Below are 12,577 nucleotides of genomic sequence, written 5' to 3'. Positions count from 1 at the left end.
TTGGCTGGCTCTTCGCCTCAGTTTCAGCACCTCATTGGCTGAGCTATCAGGGATACGTAAGGTACGGAGGGCAGGTGGAGCCGGACCAATGGATGTGGGGTGGGGGCGGGACGTCATTGAAGGCGGTAAATGCGAGGGTGAGCGGCGCGAGACGGAGACGCCGGGGAAGTGGGAGCGCGGCTCGTGGGGTTGGGCTGGGCTGTGTTGGGTGTGCGTGCGTGCGCACGGTTCACGGGAGGAGTGCGGCCAGGGCGCGCGCGCGCTGGGTAACAGCAGGTCCACGCCCGGGCGCGGAGTCGTTGGGGTGTGCGGGGCACGGTCCGTCCCCGGTTGTCATAGTAACGGGCTGTGAGGTGAGCGCGTGGGGAGTGCGGCCTGATCCTGACCCTGAGCTGGCGGTGAGTGTCCGCACAGAGCCGGGCCACACCGCACAGGGCACATTGCACAGGGCTGGCGTTCATCGGTCACATTCGAGCCGAACGTTAGGAAGCAAGTTTATTTTAGGATCTGGGTCAGGATTGATAACAGGACCAGGATTGGAAATAGGATTAGAGACCACCATTGGGAATGGGATCAGGGCCAGCCATTGGGATTGGGATCAGGGCCAGCCATTGGGATTGGGATCAGGGCCAACCATTGAGATTGGGATCAGAGGTCACTATTGGGATTGGGATCAGAGGCCACCATTGGGTTGGGATCAGAGGCCACCATTGGGATTCGGATCAGGGGCCACCATTGGGATTGGGACCAGAGGTCACCATTGGGTTGTGATCAGAGGGCACCATTGGGATTAGGATCAGGGACCACCATTGGGATTGGGATCAGAGACCACCATTGGGATTGGGATCAGAGGCCACCATTGAGATTGGCATCAGAGGCCACTATTGGGATTGGGATCAGAGGCCACCACTGGGATTGGGATCAGGGGCCACCATTGGGATTCGGATCAGGGGCCACCATTGGGTTGTGATCAGAGGGCACCATTGGGATTGGGATCAGGGACCACCATTGGGATTGGGATCAGAGACCACCATTGGGATTGGGATCAGAGGCCACCATTGAGATTGGCATCAGAGGCCACTATTGGGATTGGGATCAGAGGCCACCACTGGGATTGGGATCAGGGGCCACCATTGGGATTGGGATCAGAGGCCACCACTGGGATTGGGATCAGGGGCCACCACTGGAAATAACATCAGAGACCACCATTGGGATTAGGATCAGAGGCCACCATTGGGATTGGGGTCAGAGGCCACCATTGGGATTGGGATCAGAGGCCACCATAGGGAATAAGGTCAGAGGCCACCATTGGGAATAAAATCAGAGGCCACCATTGGGATGGGGATCAGAGGCCACCAGTGGGATTAGGATCAGAGGCCATCATTGGAATTGGCATCAGAGGCCATCATTGGGAATAAGATCAGAGGCCACCTCTGGGATTAGGATCAGGGGCCACCATTGGGAATAAGATCAGAGGCCACCATTGGGATTAGGATCAGAGGCCACCATTGGGATTAGGATCAGTGGCCACCATTGAGATTAGGATCAGGGGCCATCATTGGAACTGGGATCAGGGAACACCATTGGGATTGGGATCAGAGGCCACCATAGGGAATAAGGTCAGAGGCCACCATTGGGAATAAAATCAGAGGCCACCATTGGGATGGGGATCAGAGGCCACCAGTGGGATTAGGATCAGAGGCCATCATTGGAATTGGCATCAGAGGCCATCATTGGGAATAAGATCAGAGGCCACCTCTGGGATTAGGATCAGGAGCCACCATTGGGAATAAGATCAGAGGCCACCATTGGGATTAGGATCAGAGGCCACCATTGGGATTAGGATCAGTGGCCACCATTGAGATTAGGATCAGGGGCCATCATTGGAACTGGGATCAGAGGCCACCATTGGGATTAGGATCAGGGGCCACCATTGGGAATAAGATCAGAGGCCACCATTGGGAATAAGATCAGGGACTACCATTGGTATTGGGATCAGAGGCCACCACTGGGATTGGGACCAGGGGCCACCATTGGGATTCGGATCAGGGGCCACCATTGGAAGTGGGATCAAAGGCCACCATTGGGATTAGGATTAGGGGCCACCATTGAGATTATGATCAGGGGCCACCACTGGGATTGGGATCAGAGGCCACCACTGGGATTAGGATCAGAGGCCACCATTGGGATTAGGATGAGGTGCCACCATTGAGATGGGGATCAGAGGCCACCATTGGGATTGGGATAAGAGGCCACCATTCGGATTAGGATCAACGGCCACCATTGGGATTGGGATCAGAGGCCACTATTGGGATTAGGATCAGGGGCCACTATTGGGGTTGGGATCAGAGGCCACCACTGGGATTAGGATCAGGGGCCACCATTGGCATTGGGATCAGAGGCCACCATTGGGATTAGGATAGGAAACCACCATTGGGATTGGGTTCAGAGGCCACCATTGAGATTAAAATCAGGGCCACCATTGGGATTGGGATCAGGGGCCACCATTGGGAATGGGATCAGGGGCCACCATTGGGATTAGGATCAGGGGCCTCCATTGGAATTGAGATCAGAGGCCACCATTGGGATTAGGATCAGAGGCCACCATTGAGATTAGGATTAGGGGCCACCATTGGGATTGGGATCAGAGGCCACCACTGGGATTGGGATCAGGGGCCACCATTGGGATTAGGATCAGGGGCCACCATTGGAATTGGGATCAAAGGCCACCATTGGGATTAGGATTAGGGGCCACCATTGGAATTGGGATCAAAGGCCACCATTGGGATTAGGATTAGGGGCCACCATTGGAATTGGGATCAGAGGCCACCATTGGGAATAAGTTCAGAGGTCACCATTGAGATTATGATCAGGGGCCACCATTGGGATTAGGATTAGGGGCCGCTATTGGGATTAGGCTCAGGGGCCACCATTGGGAATAAGTTCAGAGGTCACCATTGCTAAAAAGATCAGAGACCACCATTTAGAATAGGACTGGGTTAGGAATAGGATCAAAGGTCACCATTGGGAAAGGGATCAGAGACCACCATTGGTAACAGGATCAGAGGTCACCATTGGGAATAGGACTGGGATTAGGAATAGAATCAGAGATCACAAATGGGAATAGGGCTGGGATTGAAAATAGGATCAGGGGTCACCAATTGGAATAGGACTGGGATTGGGAATAGAATCAGAGGTCACCAGTGGCAATAGGATCGGGAGTCACCATTGGGAATAGGACTGGGATTAGGAATAAATTCAAGGTGTCCCCATTGGTAATCGGACTGGGATTGGCAATAGGATCAGGGATTCATTGTTGGGAATAAGATCAATGGTCATCAATGAGAATAAGATCAGAGAGTCACCATTGAAAATGGACACAGGATTGGGAATAGGATCAGGAGTCACCATTGAAAATAGGATCAGAGTTGGGAATAGGACTCGGATTGGGAATAGGATCAGTGGTCAAGATTGGTAATAGAACAGGGGTCACCATTGGAAATAGGAACAGGATTAGGACTAGAATCAGGGGTTACCATTGTAGAAGGCAGGGTGGGAGGAGGTGTAATCCAAGTTTGTGTGGGAGTCAGTGAGTTTGTAGTAGATGTCTGTGGTTAGTCGGTCGCTAAAGATAGAGATGGAGAGGTCCAGAAAGGGGAGGGAATTGCAACAAGGACAGAACCCCCTTGGTCCTCACCAACCTCTAGATACATTGCATCATCCTTCACCACTTCCGTCAACTACAAACAGACCCCACCACTGGGGATATATTTCCCTCCCCACCCCTCTCTGTTTCAGAGAGACCATTGCCTCCGCGACTCCCTTGTCAGATCCACCTCCACCATCACATGCTCCACTCTCAGCTCCTTCCCCTGCCAATGCAAGAAGTGCAAAACCTGTGCCCACACCTCCCCTATCACCTCTGTCCAAGGCCCCTAAGGATCTTTCCACATCTGACAGAAATTTACTTGTACTACCACACACGTTATCTACTATATCCGTTGCACCTGATGTGGTCTCCTTACATTGGAGAGACAGGATGCCAATTTGTAGATTATTTCAGAGAACATCTCTGGGACACCTACAGCAACCAACCCCACCACCCTGTGGCCGGACACTTTAACTCTCCCTCCCACTCCACCAAGGACATTTAGGTCCTGCGCCTCCTCCATCGCCAAATCCTAACCAACCAACGCCTGGAGGAAGTACGCCTCATCTTCCACCTTGGGACCCTGCAACCACACAGGCTCGATGTGGATTTCACCAGTTTCCTCATTTCCCTTCCCCCACCTTATCCTAGTCCCAAGACTTCAACTCAGCACTACCCTCTCGATCTATCCATGTTCCTTCCCACCTATCCACTCCACCTTCATCTCCGACCTATTGTTTCCCCCTCCCCCACCTTCATCTGCCTGATAAATTCCCAGCTACCTTTCCTCCCAGCTCGACTCCCCTCCCATTTATCCCTCAGCTGCCACAAGCCTCATTCCTGATGAAGAGCTCATGCCTGAAACGTCGATTCTCCTGCTCCTCAGATGCTGCCTTAACTGCTATGCTTTTCTAACACCACACTCGACTCTGATCTCCAGCACCTGCAGTCCTCACTTTTCCCTCTAGGAGTTGGGAAGTCATGTTGAGGTTGTACAAGATATTAATGAGGCCTCTTCTGGAACATCTTGTCTGGTCACCCAGTTATGGGAAGAATATTATCAATCTGGAGACGTTTCGGAAGAGATTTACCAGGCTGTTGCTGGGTATAGAAGGTTTGAGTTACAAAGAAAGACTGGATAGTCTGGGACGGTTTTCACTAGAGGTTGTGAGGTGATCTGATAGAAGTTTATAAAGTAATGAGAGTTTATGTTAGTTGTCTTTTCCTTAGGACGGGGGATTGCAAGACTGGGGGCACGTTTTAAGGTGAGAGAAGAATGATTTTAGAAAAGATATGAGAGGCAAATATTTTACACAGTGGTTCACATGTGGAATGAACTTCCCGAGAAAATGGTGGATGTGGTTACAATTATTTAAAAGACATTTGGATAGATACATGAATAGGAAAGATTTGGAGGAGTATGGGCCAGGAGAAGGCAGGTGGGACTAGTTTATTTTGGGATTGTGTTCAGCATGGACTGGTTGGACTGCGGAGTCAGTCTCTTGTGCTGCATGACTCTATAAAAGGCTCGACAGGCTGAATGGCTTCCTCCTATGTTACTAAACAGTTAACTTCCAGTTCAGTGGTTTTCTGATTAAAATTTTATCAACATGAAAAATTAACTCTCTTCAGATGCTGCCAGTCCTACTACTAAGTATTTCTAGCATTTGCTAATAGTGTATTATTTCACTGGACATAGTTCATTTTAAATCTGTTTCTCTTCATAAATATGCTTTTCCAGCTTTGGTAATATACTAGTAATGATGTATAATACTTTCTCTGTAAATATATAGTGTTTTAACATCTTTGCTGTGATGTGATGTTCATAACGCATCGTGGTCTAATTATTGTTATGTTTAAATTTTATCATTATTTCTTTACTGTTTTCTCTCCTTTTTATAAAATGCAGATGTTATTTAATCTTTGGCTTTATCTACTTGCACTATTGATATCACTTTGATCGCAACCCAGCTGTACAGCCAACTGAGCAAATTGATCCCCATACTGTCCTATCTGAAGGTCCTGCTTTCTCAATCTCATCACTCTCCTGGGGTGTCGTCACCCTAAGTTAAATTCGCTACCAGTAATCTTCACTTATGAGAACAGCCCTATGTTCCTGTGGTACAATGGTGACTTTATTACATTGCATTTTCAGGAAATCATTTGTTTGAAACTTTAGGTTTCTGCTCATCAACAAGTTACATTTTCTTTTCAACCTACACTCCTTTTCCTTGTCCTGCCACAGTTTTGCATGTTCAGTTGCTTCTGTCACCTACCAGCAGCCCCATTGGGGCAATTTGCTTCCTGCTGAGGTGACTAGGAGAAGGAAAATTCAATAAGTTAGAGAAGAGGTTGGCAGTCTGACCTTGGATCAGAGTCACAATCTTCAGTGTGCATATTTTGGGCTTTGGGGACTGCCTTTCCTACCTGTGACCCAGTCATAACATAAGAACTAGGAGCAGGAGTGGGCCATCTGATCCTTCAAGCCTGCTGCACCAATCACTAAAATCATAGCTGATCTTTTTTGTGGCCTCAGCTCCATTTATCCACTCTCTCACCACAACACTTAATTCCTTCACTTTTCAAAACATAATCTATCTTAGTTTTAAAAACATTTACTGAGGAAACCTCAACCATTTCACTGGGCAGGGATTTGCATAGATTCATAACCCTCTGGATGAAGAAGTTCCTTCTTAATTCAGTCCTACATCTGTTTCCCCCTAAGTTTTAGGATATACTTTTTTGTGCAAGGATTGTGAAGGTTTGTAGCTCAGGTTGAGGTTTAGAGTGTAGGTTTGCTCGCTGAGTTGTAGGTTTGATATCCAGACGTTTCATTACTTGGCTAGGTAACATCATCAGTGGCAACCTCCAAGTGAAGCGAAGCTGTTGTCTCCTGCTTTCTATTTATATCTTTCTCCTGGATAGGGTTCCTGGGGATTGTGGTGATGTCATTTCCTGTTCGTTTTCTAAGGGGTTGATAGATGGCATCTAGATCGATGTGCTTGTTTATGGCGAAGTGGTGGATGCCAGGTATCTAGGAATTCTCTGGCATTCTTTGCTTTGCCTGTCCCAGGATAGATGTGTTGTCCCAGTCGAAATGTTTTTTTTCATCCGTGTGTAGGGCTATGAGGGAGAGGGGGTCGTGTCTTTTTGTGGCTAGCTGGTGTTCATGTATCCTGGTGGCTGACTTTCTTCCTGTTTGTCCTACGTAGTGTTTGTGGCAGTCCTTGCATGGAATTTTATAGATGACATTGGTTTTGTCCATGGGTTGTACTGGTTCTTTTAAGTTTGTTAGTTTTTATTTGAGAGTGTTGGTGGGTTTGCGTGCTACTAGGATTCCAAGGGGTCTCAGTAGTCTGGCTGTCATTTCTGAAACTTCTTTGATATATGGTAAGGTGGTTAGGGTTTCTGGCTGTGTTTTGTCTGCTTGTCGTGGTTTGTTCTTGAGGAATCTGTGCACTGTGTTTTTTGGGTATCCGTTCTTCTTGAATACGTCGTATAGGTGATTCTCCTCTGTTTTTCGAAGTTCGCCTGTGCTGCAGTGTGTGGTGGCTTGTTGGAATAGTGTTCTGATACAGCTTCGTTTGTGTGTGTTGGGATGGTTGCTGGTGTAGTTGAGTATTTGGTCAGTGTTTGGCGGTTTTCTGTATGCGCAGGTTTGTAATTCTCCCTTGTCCTTTCTTTCTACTGTGACGTCCAGAAATGCGAGTTTGTTGTCAGCTTCTTCCTCTTTGGTGAATGTTATGCCTGTGAGGGTGTAGTTGATGATGTTAAATGTCTCTTCTATCTTGTTTCGTTTTGTGATGACAAAGGTGTCATCTACGTTGCGAACCCAGATTTTTGGTTTGATGATTGGTAGGGCTGTTTGTTCTAGCCTTTGCATTACCGCTTCTGCTATGAATCCTGATAGCGGAGATCCCATGGGTGTGCCGTTGGTTTGTTTGTAGACTATGTTGTTGAAAGTGAAGTGAGTGGTGAGGCACAGGTCCACTAGCTTCATGATGTTTTCGTTGGTAATGTGATTGATGGTGGTTGGTGTGTGGGATGGTCTCTTCTAAAAGTGTGGCGAGTGTTTCCTTTGCCAGGTCGATGTTGATGGAGGTGTACAGTGCTGTTACGTTGAATGAGATCATTGCTTCGTCTTCCTCTATTTTGGTGTTTTTGATGATATTTAGGAATTCCTGGGTGGAGTGGATGGAGTGCTGTGACTCTTCTACTAGGTACTTCAGTCTTGCGTGTAGTTCTTTGGCCAGTCTGTAAGATGGTGTTCCGGGTAGTGAGACTATAGGTCTGAGGGGGTCTCCCGGTTTATGGATTCCATGCAAGGACTGCCACAAACACTACGTAGGACAAACGGGAAGAAAGTTAGCCACCAGCTAGCCACAAAAAGACACGACCCCCTCTCCCTCATAGCCCTACACACGGATGAAAGAAAAATCACCATTTTGACTGGGACAACACATCTATCCTGGGACAGGCTAAGCAAAGACATGCCAGAGAATTCCTAGAGGCCTGGCACTCCAACCACAACGCCATAAACAAGCACATAGATCTAGATGCCATCTATCAACCCCTCAGAAAACGAACAGGAAATGACATCACCACAAACCCCAGGAACCCCATCCAGGAGAAAGATATAAATAGAAAGCAGGAGACAACAGCTTCGCTTCACTTGGAGGTCGCCACTGATGATGTTACCTAGCCAAGTAATGAAACGTCTGGATATCAAACCTACAACTCAGCGAGCAAACCTACACCCTATACCTTTTTGTCCTACTCTCACCTGCCAGTATAAACATCCTTTCTACTTCTGTCTTATCTACTCCCTTCATAATTTTATATTTCTATAAGATCTCTCTTCATTCTTCTAAATTCCTCATAAGCCAACCCCCTCAACTCTGGAGTCAACCTTGTAGAACTCCTTTGCACCCCTCCTAGTGCCAATACGTCGTTTCTCAAGTAAGGAGACTAAAACTGCGTGCAGTATGCCAGGTATGGCCTCACTAGCACCATATACAGCTGCCACATAATCTCCCTGCTTTTAAACTCGATCCCTTTAGCAATGAAAGATAAGCTTCCACTTGCCTTCTTAATTACATGTTGCACCTGCAGACCAACCTTCTATGATTCATGCACAAGGACACCCAGGTCCCTCTGCATAGCAGAGTGCTGCAATTTTTTACCATTCAAGTAATAGTCCTTTTTACTGTTATTCCAACTGAAATGCATGACTTCACATTTATAAACATTGTACTCCATCTGTCAGACTTTTGTCCACTCACTTAAATGATTCATGTGCCTTTACAGTCTTCTGTACATTTTGTTCAACCACTCATCTTAGTGTCATCCGCAAACTAACATATTGCACGTGGTCTCCAGCTCCAAATCATCTATATAAATTATAAATAACTGTTAACCAACACTGATTCCTGAGGCACACCACTAGTCACTGATTGCCAACCAGAATAGTACTCATTTATTCCCACTTTTTGCTCCTGTTGTTTAACCAATCCTCTATCCATTGCTAATACATTGCCTGCAACACCTTGTATCTTTATCTTATGCAGCAGCCTTTTGTGCGGCACCTTGTCGAATACCTTTTGGAAATCTAGGTGCGCCGTATCTACTGGGTCCTTGTTCTCCACTGTGTTTGTAATGTCTTCATAGAATTCCAGTAGATGAGTTAAGCCTGACCTGCCCTTCATGAACCCATGCTGCGTCTGCCCAATGGTTAAATTTCTATCTCGATGCCTTGCTATTTCTTCCTTGATAATAGATTCAGGCATTTTCCCCTCTACAGAAGTTAAGCTAACTGGTATATAATTCCCCATCATTTGTCTAACTACCTTTTTAAACAGTGGCATCACATTTGCTGTTTTCCAATCTGCCCCAAAATCCAATGGTAATTTTCCAAAATTCATAAGTGTATTTGCTATTTCTCCTGCCAACTCTTTTAGAACACTGAGATGCATTCTATCAGGGCCAGGAGGCTTGTCTACCCTTAGCTCCGTTAGCTTGCAGCACTACCTCTTTCATGATACTGTTTCCAAGCCCTCGCCTGTCTTCGTCTCTTTGTCAATTACAGGCATGTTATTCAGGTCCTCCACTGTGAAGACAGGCACAAAATAGCTATTCAAGCCTCAGCCATTGCTATATGGGATATAGTAAACCATAGAAAGTAAACCAGTGTACTTTCGCCACTCTTTTTATGTTTTATAATTTATAGAAAACTTTGCCATGTCTTTATATTCTAAGCTAATTTTTTTTTTAATCTATCTTTGTTTTCTTTGTAGCTCTTCTTGTGGCTTTCTTTTGACCTTTAAAGCTTTCCCAGTCTTCTAGTTTCCTGCTGATCTTGGCCATTTTGTATAACTTCTCTTTCACTTTGATAGCCTCCCTTATTTCCTTTGACACTTGTGACAGATTACCCATTTTCCTACAGTCCTTCCTTTTCGTTGGTATATACTTTTGCTGAGTACTTTGAAAAATTGCTTTGACAGTAGCCTCCACTGATCATCAACTGTCCCACCATAAAGTCTTTGTTTCAAGTCTACTTTCGCCAGCTCCTCCCTCATCCTATTGTCTTGTCCCTTGTTTAAGCACAGGACCTAGTATTTTATCTTCACACTTTCCATCTGTATTCTAAATTCAACCATACTTGATCGCTCCTTCCAAGAGGATTCCCAACTATGACATCATTAATTATTCCTGTCTCCTTATACAGGACCAGATCTAGGATAGCTTGCTCCCTTGTCAGTTCCTTTACATACTATTTAAGAAAACTCATGGTTACCTTCATTGAACTCCTCAAGGCCACCCTGACTGTCCTGGTTTGACCAATCAACATATAGATTGAAATCCCCCATGATAATTACTGTACCATTTTTCCAGGCATTAATTATTTCTTTGTTGTGGTTCCGTTCGCCGAGCTGGGAATTTGTGTTGCAGACGTTTCGTCCCCAGTCTAGGTGACATCCTCAGTGCTTGGGAGCCTCCTGTGAAGCGCTTTTGTGATCTTTCCTCTGGCATTTGTAGTGGTTTGAATCTGCTGCTTCCGGTTGTCAGTTCCAGCTGTCGGTTGCAGTGGCCAGTATATTGGGTCCAGGTCGATGTGCTTATTGATTGAATCTGTGGATGAGTGCCATGCCTCTAGGAATTCCCTGGCTGTTCTCTGTTTGGCTTGTCCTATAATATTAATGTTGTCCCAGTCGAATTCATGTTGCTTGTCATCTGCGTGTGTGGCTACTCAGGATAGCTGGTCGTGTCGTTTTGTGGCTAGTTGGTGTTCATGGATGCGGATCGTTAGCTGTCTTCCTGTTTGTCCTATGTAGTGTTTTGTGCAGTCCTTGCATGGGATTTTGTACACTACATTGGTTTTGCTCATGCTGGGTATCGGGTCCTTCGTTCTGGTGAGTTGTTGTCTAGAGTGGCTGTTGGTTTGTGTGCTGTTATGAGTCCTAGTGATCGCAGTAGTCTGGCTGCCAGTTCGGAAATGCTCCTGATGTATGGTAGTGTGGCTAGTCCTTTGGGTTGTGGCATGTCCTCATTCCGTTGTCTTTCCCTTAGGCATCTGTTGATGAAATTGCGTGGGTATCCGTTTTTGGCGAATACATTGTATAGGTGTTCTTCCTGTTTTTGCAGTTCTGGTGTACTGCAGTGTGTTGTGGCCCTTTTGAATAGTGTCTTGACGCAACTTCTTTTGTCTGTGTTGGGGTGGTTGCTTTCAGAGCAAAACCAATGTAGTGTGCAAAATCCCATGCAAGGACCGCACAAAACACAAACAGGAAGACAGCTAATGATCCGCATCCATGAACACCACCTACCCACGAAACGACACGACCAGCTATCCTTAGTAGCCACACACGCAGATGACAAGCAACATGAATTCGACTGGGACAACACTACTCTTATAGGACAAGCCAAACAGAGAACAGCCAGGGAATTCCGAGAGGCATGACACTCATCCACAGATTCAATCAATAAGCACATCGATCTGGACCCAATATACCGGCCACTGCAGCGGACAGCAACTGACAACCGGAAGCGGCAGATTCAAACCACTATAAATGCCGGAGGAAAGATCACAGAAGCTCTTCACAGGAGGCTCCCAAGCACTGAGGATGTCACCTAGACAGGGGACGAAACGTCTGCAACACAAATTCCCAGCTCGGCGAACAGAACCACAACAATGAGCACCCGAGCTACAAATCTTCTCACAAACTTTGAATTATTTCTTTGTTTATTTCCCGTCCCAATGTGATAGTATTATTTGGTGGCCTATAGACTACACCAACCAGTGACATTTTCTTCTTCGCTATCTGCTGTGATGACCCCTAACTGCCTCTGTTCTAGCTCTGACAAAATACAAAATATGTACTTAATTGGAACTGTTTAAATTGACTGCTTCCATTCAATGGACACCTAGTCCACATCCCATCCTGGACCTAAAAAACATTTTCCCAGTGCTGGGAATCTGTCTCGATCCATTCCTTTTTCTCAAACCCTATCACAATGAGTTGTGGAAAATTCAACTAGTTGACTTTGTCTGTCTCATTCTCCACAGAGGCTACTCTGATCTGATAAGTGCCATTGGTTTCTATTTTTATTTCAGATTTCCTGAATCCAGTGTGCTTTTGTCCTATACATTGTTTGGCATGCTACTAATTTTGTGTCTGTCAAATTGCAATATTCTAAAGCCCATGTGAAATGTTGGCACATATTGAAAGCAATAGCTGAATTAGGATTTCCCCTTTAGGTAGTATTGCTGATTTGAACAGAACTTATTCAGTGCCAATCCTGAGAAGCTGATCTATAGAGTGATGTTAGGCACAGAATGAATAAACAATTTAGTTGTAGGGGTCTCTTGGCACTGCTCAGGAGAAACCCCTGTTTCATGTCCTGGCCAAAAATCTTTCCACAACCAATATA

The 12,577-nt window shown here is 46.2% G+C and overlaps 1 protein-coding gene across 2 annotated transcripts in view; it reads left to right on the top strand.

Annotated features, from left to right (window-relative positions):
• The first annotated feature begins 239 nt into the window (after positions 1–239).
• LOC132821188 (histone H4 transcription factor-like) overlaps positions 240–12,577 on the top strand; it is a 49,643-nt gene continuing 37,305 nt past the window's right edge. For both annotated transcript variants that reach the window (XM_060833830.1, XM_060833829.1), the window contains exon 1: positions 240–353. The gene's annotated coding sequence lies outside the window, so the exon portion shown is untranslated. The remainder of the gene's footprint in view (positions 354–12,577) is intronic.

Source organism: Hemiscyllium ocellatum, chromosome 12, assembly GCF_020745735.1.
Source record: "Hemiscyllium ocellatum isolate sHemOce1 chromosome 12, sHemOce1.pat.X.cur, whole genome shotgun sequence".
Lineage (NCBI taxonomy): Eukaryota > Metazoa > Chordata > Chondrichthyes > Orectolobiformes > Hemiscylliidae > Hemiscyllium > Hemiscyllium ocellatum.
Note: the sequence above shows the minus strand (reverse complement) of the source record. Positions and strands in the feature narration are given on the sequence as shown.